At 37.6% G+C, this 7,887-nt stretch overlaps 1 protein-coding gene across 3 annotated transcripts in view; it reads right to left on the reverse strand.

Moving 5' to 3' along the window:
• ptpro (protein tyrosine phosphatase receptor type O) overlaps positions 1 to 249 on the reverse strand; it is a 52,508-nt gene extending 52,259 nt beyond the window's left edge. Inside the window, exon 1 of one of the 3 annotated variants that reach the window (XM_067427373.1) lies at positions 1 to 249. This exon is cut by the window's left edge and continues 173 nt beyond it. The gene's annotated coding sequence lies outside the window, so the exon portion shown is untranslated. The other 2 variants (XM_067427374.1, XM_067427372.1) reach the window with 2 other exon arrangements.
• Between the last annotated feature and the right edge of the window lie 7,638 nt (positions 250 to 7,887).

Genomic DNA, 7,887 nt, shown 5'->3' on the forward strand with positions numbered 1-7,887 from the left:
GTGTGTGTGCTCGGTGTCGGTGCGCGGTCCGGTTCGGCTCGGCTCTGCGGGACAAGACGCGACGCGTGGATGATGGAGACGCGCGGAGGCTCCACTGAAGCGCAGCAGCGGGTCTCTGTCTCTCGGGCCGCGGCGCGAATCCTCCGGCGCGCCCTCACCAGGCGTCGCTCATGAACGCGAGTGACGAGCGTGCGCTGTGCACTATCGAGGGCGCGGGGAGTTGTTTGAGACGCGGCCCGTCTGTCGCCCCGCCCTGAATCTCTGAACACAAGAAAGGCTGAGTCTCATCACATGAACAAACCTGCTTTACATCAGCCTCATATTCATACAATCATAATATTCATAACAATCATAACATTTATAACAAACATAACATTTATAATATTCATAAAAATCATAATCATAACATTTATAACAATCATAACATTTATAATATTCATACAAATAATAATCATAACGTTTATAACAATCATAACATTTATAACAATCATAACAATCATAACATTTATAACAATCATAACAATCATAACATTTATAACAATCTCATAACAATCATAATATTCATACAAATCATAATCATAACATTTATAACAATCATAACATTTATAACAATCTTAATTTTCATAACAATCATAACATTTATAACAATCATAAGAATCATAATTTTCATAACAATCATAACAATTATAATATTCATAAAAATCATATTTATAACATTTATAACAATCATAACATTTATAACAATCATAATTTTCATAACAATAATAACAATCATAATATTCATACAAATCATAATCATAACATTTATAACAATCATTACATTTATAACAATCATCAATCATAACATTTATAACAATCATAAGAATCATAATTTTCATAACAATCATAACATTCATAACATTCATAACATTTATAACAATCATAACATTTATAACAATCATCAATTATAACATTTATAACAATCATAAGAATCATAATTTTCATAACAATCATATCAATCATAACATTTATAACAATCATATCAATCATAACATTCATAACAATCATAACAATCATAACAATCATAGCAATCATATCAATCATAACATTCATAACATTTATAACAATCATATCAATCATAACATTCATAACATTTATAACAATCATAACATTTATAATAATCATATCAATCATAACATTCATAACAATCATAACATTCATAACATTTATAACAATCATAACAATCATATCAATCATATCAATCATAACATTTATAGCATTCATAACAATCATATCAATCATAACAATCATAACAACCATATCAATCATATCAATCATAACAATCATAACATTTATAACAATCATAACATTTATAACATTCATAACAATCATATCAATCATAATCATAACATAACATTCATAACAATCATATCAATCATATCAATCATAACAATCATAACATTTATAACATTCATAACAATCATATCAATCACATCAATCACATCAATCATAACAATTATAACATTTATAACAATCATATCAATCATAACAATCATAACATTTATAACATTCATAACAATCATATCAATCATATCAATCATAACATTTATAACATTCAGATCAATCATATCAATCACATCAATCATAACAATCATAACATTTATAACAATCATAACAATCATATCAATCATAACAATCATATCAATCATAACAATCATAATTTTCATAACAATCATAACAATCATATCAATCATAACAATCATAATTTTCATAACAATCATAACAATTATAATATTCATAAAAATCATAATCATAACATTTATAACACTCATAACAATCATAATTTTCATAACAATTATAACATTTATAACAATCATAAGAATCATAACATTCATAACAATTATAACAATCATATCAATCATAACAATCATAACATTTATAACAATCATAACAATCATATCAATCATAACAATCAAAATTTTCATAACAATCATAACAATTATAATATTCATAAAAATCATAATCATAACATTTATAACAATCATAATTTTCATAACAATCATAACAATCATAATATTCATACAAATCATAATCATAACATTTATAACAATCATAACATTTATAACAATCATCATTTTCATAACAATCATAACATTTATAACAATCATAAGAATCATAATTTTCATAACAATCATATCAATCATATTATTTATAACAATCATATCAATCATAACAATCATAACATTCATAAAATTTATAACAATCATATCAATCATAAAATTCATATCAATCATAACAATCATAACATTTATAACAATCATATCAATCATATCAATCATAACAATCATAACATTTATAACATTCATAACAATCATATCAATCATAACAATCATAACAATCATATCAATCATATCAATCATAACAATCATAACATTTATAACATTCATAACAATCATATCAATCATATCAATCATAACATTTATAACATTTATAACAATCATAACAATCATATCAATCATAACAATCATAACATTTATAACATTCATAACAATCATATCAATCATAACAATCATAACATTCATAACATTTATATCAATCATGTCAATCATAAAAATTATAACATTTATAACACTCATAACAATCATAATTTTCATAAGAATCATAACATTTATAACAATCATAAGAATCGTAACATTCATAAGAATCATAACATTTATAACAATCATAAGAATCATAACATTCATAACATTTATAACAATCATATCAATCATAACAATCAAAACATTTATAACAATCATATTAATCATAACAATCATAACATTTATAACATTCATAACAATCATATCAATCATATCAATCATAACATTTATAACATTTATAACAATCATAACAATCATATCAATCATAACAATCATAACATTTATAACATTCATAACAATCATATCAATCATAACAATCATAACATTCATAACATTTATATCAATCATATCAATCATAACAATCATAACATTTATAACACTCATAACAATCATAATTTTCATAACAATCATAACATTTATAACAATCATAAGAATCATAACATTCATAAGAATCATAACATTTATAACAATCATAAGAATCATAACATTCATAACATTTATAACAATCATATCAATCATATCAGTCATAACAATCATAACATTTATAACAATCATATTAATCATAACAATCATAACATTTATAACAATCATAACATTTATAACAATCATAATCATAATTTTCATAACAATTATAATATTCATAAAAATCATAATCATAACATTTATAAAAAACATAACATTTATAATAATATCTGTCTGTCTGTCTGTCTGTCTGTCTGTCTGTCTGTCTGTCTGTGTGTGTGTCTGTCTGTCTGTCTGTCCGTCCGTCCGTCCGTCTGTCTGTCTGTCTCTCTGTCCGTCCGTCTGTCTGTCTGTCTGTCTCTCTGTCCATCCGTCTGTCTGTCTGTCTCTCTGTCCGTCCGTCCGTCCGTCTGTCTGTCTGTCTGTCTCTCTGTCCGTCCGTCCGTCCGTCTGTCTGTCTGTCTGTCTGTCTGTCTGTCTGTCTGTCTGTCTGTGTGTGTGTGTGTGTGTCTGTCTGTCTGTCTGTCCGTCCGTCCGTCCGTCCGTCTGTCTGTCTGTCTCTCTGTCCGTCTGTCCGTCCGTCTGTCTGTCTGTCTGTCTCTCTGTCCGTCCGTCTGTCTGTCTGTCTGTCTGTCTATCTGTCTGTCCGTCCGTCCGTCCGTCCGTCTGTCCGTCCGTCTGTCTGTCTATCTATCTACATCGTAGTTTCAGAGGGAAGAAGAATTTCGTTTCTAGCCCGTACGGTTCAGCAGTACTATAAACATTAGTGCATCTTTGGCCAGCTGGTGGCGCTAGAGGGTCTGAGTTAGAGACTCCGCGTTCACTGGGGTTCATGTTGAGACGGTTCTCTACACTGTATAAAAAAAATTTTTTTTTAAATGCCTTAAAATTTTGAGTTTATTGAAATAAAAAATTGAGTTGACACAATGAAGGAAATTGGTTTAATAAATAGAAACTCAAAATATTATTGTATCTGAACCACATAAAACATGATAAATTATGAAAATAGCACAATTTGGCTGCGTCATCACAAATAAAACACACAATTACCCAATATGCTCACAAAATATTTTAATAATATTTTAATAAAGGTTGTCAAATCTCAAAAATGTTCATTGTAGTGACTCAAAATTTTAATCTTCAATGAACTCAAAATTAAGGCAACCAGGAAACTTTTTTTCTAAATAATTTTTTGCAGTGTATCAGTGAGCCAAATTTCAGATTTTTCGCACGAGCAGTTCTATAGGTTCATAAGCACGCACACACACACGCATACACACACACACACGTTTATTTTTGTGAAATGTGGGGACATTCCATAGGCGTAATGGTTTTATACTGTACAAACCGTATTTACTATCCCCTTACACTGCCCCTAAACCTACCCATCACACACACACACACACACACACACACACACACACACACACACACACACACACACACACACACACACACACACACACACTCACACACACACTAGCAACAGTCGCGCTGAGGCAGCGAGCTTCCTCTGGTCTTTTCTCCCGCAGATGGGAGCTGCTCTGTGATTGGCTGACGGCTGATGGAATGTGGACAAAGGGCCTCCCTGATGATCTACAGCCGCGAATTAAACTCCCGATCACGTGATCGCAGGATCGCGCGCCATATGCTAATCACACCAAAGCAAACCAGACACTCTATTATTAAATGGCATATCCTTATTCGATACTGATTGTGTGTGTGTGTGTGTGTGTGTGTGTGTGTGGCAGCCAGCTGCTGTAGATTTGCTGTCCGTCTCACACACGCGCATCGCCCTCTAGTGGTTTAATGTTCAAAACGACCTCATATTAGAAGATAATTTCACCCATAAATGATCATTATTATTTACTCACATTCATATCACAAACCTGTGAAGCACAAAAGCAGAAAATATTCCGTTTCAGAACCACCATCACACACACATTCACACATATACACATAACACACATCACACACATATAACACACATATACACGTAACACACACACACAGACACACACATACTTGTTTTTGTGCATTGTGGGGATCACCTGTCAGAATGCTACATAGTGAGGACCACCCTTTCCTATGATCCTACAGACCTAAAAAAAATTAGTTGACAAAAACTAACAAGGCTGTTTAAAAGTATCACTTCAGATTTTAAATATTTCACTAAAAAAATTATAAACCTGAAACAGTGGTCACTTGTGGGGACATTTCAGGTATTGAGTATATCTGGGGTCCAGCAAACACACAACCAGTCTTTGGTCAGTGTGGGGACCGAACTCACACACCAAACACCAGTCTTTAGTCACTGTGGGGACCGAACTCACACACCAAACGGCAGTCTTTAGTCACTGTGGGGACCGAACTCACACACCAAACGCCAGTCTTTAGTCACTGTGGGGACCGAACTCACACACCAAACACCAGTCTTTAGTCACTGTGGGGACCGAACTCACACACCAAACGGCAGTCTTTAGTCACTGTGGGGACCGAACTCACACACCAAACGGCAGTCTTTAGTCACTGTGGGGACCGAACTCACACACCAAACGCCAGTCTTTATTCAGTGTGGGGACCGAACTCACACACCAAACACCAGTCTTTATTCAGTGTGGGGACCGAACTCACACACCAAACACCAGTCTTTAGTCACTGTGGGGACCGAACTCACACACCAAACACCAGTCTTTAGTCACTGTGGGGACCGAACTCACACACCAAACGCCAGTCTTTATTCAGTGTGGGGACCGAACTCACACACCAAACACCAGTCTTTATTCAGTGTGGGGACCGAACTCACACACCAAACGCCAGTCTTTAGTCAGTGTGGGGACCGAACTCACACACCAAACGCCAGTCTTTAGTCAGTGTGGGGACCGAACTCACACACCAAACACCAGTCTTTAGTCAGTGTGGGGACCGAACTCACGCACCAAACGCCAGTCTTTGGTCACTGTGGGGACCGAACTCACACACCAAACGCCAGTCTTTAGTCAGTGTGGGGACCGAACTCACACACCAAACGCCAGTCTTTGGTCACTATGGGGACTGAACTCACACACCAAACGCCAGTCTTTGGTCACTGTGGGGACCGAACTCACACACCAAACGCCAGTCTTTAGTCAGTGTGGGGACCGAACTCACACACCAAACGCCAGTCTTTATTCAGTGTGGGGACCGAACTCACACACCAAACGCCAGTCTTTATTCAGTGTGGGGACCGAACTCACACACCAAACGCCAGTCTTTAGTCAGTGTGGGGACCGAACTCACACACCAAACGCCAGTCTTTAGTCAGTGTGGGGACCGAACTCACACACCAAACACCAGTCTTTAGTCAGTGTGGGGACCGAACTCACGCACCAAACGCCAGTCTTTGGTCACTGTGGGGACCGAACTCACACACCAAACGCCAGTCTTTAGTCAGTGTGGGGACCGAACTCACACACCAAACGCCAGTCTTTGGTCACTATGGGGACTGAACTCACACACCAAACGCCAGTCTTTGGTCACTGTGGGGACCGAACTCACACACCAAACGCCAGTCTTTATTCAGTGTGGGGACCGAACTCACACACCAAACACCAGTCTTTATTCAGTGTGGGGACCGAACTCACACACCAAACACCAGTCTTTAGTCAGTGTGGGGACCGAACTCACACACCAAACGCCAGTCTTTATTCAGTGTGGGGACCGAACTCACACACCAAACGCCAGTCTTTATTCAGTGTGGGGACCGAACTCACACACCAAACGCCAGTCTTTAGTCAGTGTGGGGACCGAACTCACACACCAAACGCCAGTCTTTAGTCAGTGTGGGGACCGAACTCACACACCAAACGCCAGTCTTTATTCAGTGTGGGGACCGAACTCACACACCAAACGCCAGTCTTTAGTCACTGTGGGGACCGAACTCACACACCAAACGCCAGTCTTTATTCAGTGTGGGGACCGAACTCACACACCAAACGCCAGTCTTTATTCAGTGTGGGGACCGAACTCACACACCAAACGCCAGTCTTTATTCAGTGTGGGGACCGAACTCACACACCAAACACCAGTCTTTAGTCAGTGTGGGGACCGAACTCACACACCAAACGCCAGTCTTTATTCAGTGTGGGGACCGAACTCACACACCAAACGCCAGTCTTTATTCAGTGTGGGGACCGAACTCACACACCAAACGCCAGTCTTTAGTCAGTGTGGGGACCGAACTCACACACCAAACGCCAGTCTTTAGTCAGTGTGGGGACCGAACTCACACACCAAACGCCAGTCTTTAGTCACTGTGGGGACCAAACTCACACACCAAACGCCAGTCTTTAGTCAGTGTGGGGACCGAACTCACACACCAAACGCCAGTCTTTATTCAGTGTGGGGACCGAACTCACACACCAAACGCCAGTCTTTATTCAGTGTGGGGACCGAACTCACACACCAAACGCCAGTCTTTATTCAGTGTGGGGACCGAACTCACACACCAAACGCCAGTCTTTATTCAGTGTGGGGACCGAACTCACACACCAAACGCCAGTCTTTAGTCAGTGTGGGGACCGAACTCTCACACCAAACACCAGTCTTTAGTCAGTGTGGGGACCGAACTCACACACCAAACACCAGTCTTTAGTCACTGTGGGGACCGAACTCACACACCAAACGCCAGTCTTTAGTCAGTGTGGGGACCAAACTCACACACCAAACGCCAGTCTTTATTCAGTGTGGGGACCGAACTCACACACCAAACGCCAGTCTTTATTCAGTGTGGGGACCGAACTCACACACCAAACGCCAGTCTTTATTC

The sequence above is a fragment of the Pseudorasbora parva genome, chromosome 20 (genome assembly GCF_024679245.1).
Source record: "Pseudorasbora parva isolate DD20220531a chromosome 20, ASM2467924v1, whole genome shotgun sequence".
Classification (NCBI taxonomy): domain Eukaryota; kingdom Metazoa; phylum Chordata; class Actinopteri; order Cypriniformes; family Gobionidae; genus Pseudorasbora; species Pseudorasbora parva.